At 39.3% G+C, this 2165-nt stretch overlaps 1 long non-coding RNA gene across 1 annotated transcript; it reads left to right on the top strand.

Moving 5' to 3' along the window:
- Positions 1-238: 238 nt before the first annotated feature.
- Positions 239-2010, top strand: LOC127749702 (uncharacterized). The gene is made up of 3 exons (XR_008011300.1): positions 239-366; positions 1288-1424; positions 1894-2010. It is a non-coding gene; the product is annotated as an uncharacterized LOC127749702 (long non-coding RNA).
- The last annotated feature ends 155 nt before the right edge of the window (positions 2011-2165 follow it).

The raw sequence follows: 2165 nt of genomic DNA, 5'->3' as shown, positions 1-2165 counted from the left end.
TTCACCCATTATTTTCAAAAGACCTACGGCAGTATTTCGTACACTGCACGTACCTTTTCGACAAAGCTTACAGTGAGCAAAGTTTACAGAACGCGCATCATTTATTCTGCCTCGAAAAATAACCAAAATAACTTACCACTGCAAGACAGAAGGGGAAGGGGGACGCAGAGGAGGGTTCGGGGCGGAGTTGTTTCGTTTGTTGTTGTTGTTGTTGTTGTGTTGGTGTTTTTGTTTTACCCTCCCTTCTTGCCTCCGGGCCCTCCATCGGACGAGACGGCAGCAGTTTTGTCCTTTTTGTTATTTTTGCATCGTTTGAAATGCCACGGGAATCCAGAGATCGAGTCTCAGGCTCAAAAGGAAATTCAGGTAGGATCCTATTGTTCTACGTTTCGAACCGTCCAACATTTCCGACATATTCTATCCAAACTTGATCGTAATTAACCTCTCTGCTGCATGCTGAACAAACCCTAGTAGCGCTCGTGCACATGATTCGCGAATGGAGAGTAGAGAATTTATCTGACGATTTTGGTTAAATTATTTTTTTTATTGACCAGTATTAATCCAAAATCACCCACAATTTTTTTTCTGATAAAATTTGTGTGGAACCCCAATGACCTCACTTCGATCCATTCCACCACATCCCCTCAGAGAGATTCTTGAAGAAGTGTTGATCAAGTTTAGTTTAGGCATCTACCACATGTTAGAAAATTCCTTTCTGGTTCTTATACAGTTTACTTTCATGCAAACATCAAATTGTATTTGCTGACTTCTAGTTTTAACTTCAGATACAGTCCCCAAAATTTTGTTTTCTGTTTTCAGGTGATTCTAATTTTTGTACACGTTTAATGAGGTAGCAGTAAATTTTGAAGCCTCTGAGATCCCCAAGTCTTTCACTTTATTTTCTTAAAATCCCACAAATGTTTTTATTGTAATGTGTTTAGGTTCAGGTTTTTCTGTTATGTCTTTGATTTTTTCTGCTCCTTGACAGGCGGAAATATTCCAGTTGTGCCAATTGAATGCCCTTTCTCTCGATAGTCTTGTAACAAATGATAAAAATGTAAAGCGAACAACATGGAAACAGAGTTGAAAATGCAATAATAATTATGGTATTCATCCTGTGAACATTTGACGTTGAGATGACATTGTTTGTCCTTTGCAGTGCTTTTGAAGCATAGCGTAGCTTGGCACGTCAATGTTATGCAGCTACCTGAAACTGTAAGGAGTTCAGAGTCAGTTGGTGTCACTGTGATGCATGTGGACTAAAATTCTGTTTTTACTCTGTTGCAGGAAGACTGTCCAATAGTTGCTGCTGTGCTTGACATCAGCTAAGCAGCATACGTGTCTCCCAATGTATGTTGACTTGGCATCGCAGTACACAGAACAAGAAATGGCCCTTTTTTCTCATGATCCAAGGAATGAATCTGGTAAGTTTTGACTTTTCATGTAATGTTAACAAAAAAAATCAATACTTATTGGTAGAGTCATATTCGGTGAAAGTTTATTTTTGGTATTTGTTTCTATTGGAGGGCTACTTGTCGTATCTCTACTGTCTCTATGCTATCTCCTTATACTGTATACAGCTTATTACTTGATCCTAAAAATGTAGTTGCGTGTTGATTTTAGTGGAGGGAAGTGAGAGAGGCAAATCATCAGAGTGTCAGTTACAGTAATGCTGCTATTTATTTCATTTGTATGGTACAGTCGTAGTAAAATAGGAAGTGATGCTGCTTCTTGTCCAAAGGGATGTGCCTGGACTTGATGCTTGCCACCTGTAACATAGAAAGTTCATTCGATGAGCTGGCATCACAGTGATACATATGGACCAGAAAACGTTTGAGTTGAACTCTGAGATAATTAGAATTTAACTTATAGATTTTTTTCATTCTTTTTCAGGTATTCAGATTTCACCTCAAGTCCCCAGCAACCAGCAGAAAGAAGCCGGCTACTAGAGGAAGACTTACTCTTATAATGTAAATGATTTGAAACAATAAAGAATTTAAAAAATGACTACATCTGACATTTTACTTGATTTCATACACAGTTAGCTAGAAGCTGTGGTAACTGTGGAGGTAGTAGCAGACTGCCACCGCCACAGCAGTGACGTCACGGGCGTCTCGGATGCACAGCTGTCACGGAGCCGTAGAGGCAGCAGTAGATTTACTACT

This window comes from Frankliniella occidentalis, unplaced genomic scaffold (genome assembly GCF_000697945.3).
Source record: "Frankliniella occidentalis isolate FOCC.00 unplaced genomic scaffold, Focc_3.1 Scaffold80, whole genome shotgun sequence".
Lineage (NCBI taxonomy): Eukaryota > Metazoa > Arthropoda > Insecta > Thysanoptera > Thripidae > Frankliniella > Frankliniella occidentalis.
This window is presented reverse-complemented; position numbering and strand designations above follow the sequence as displayed.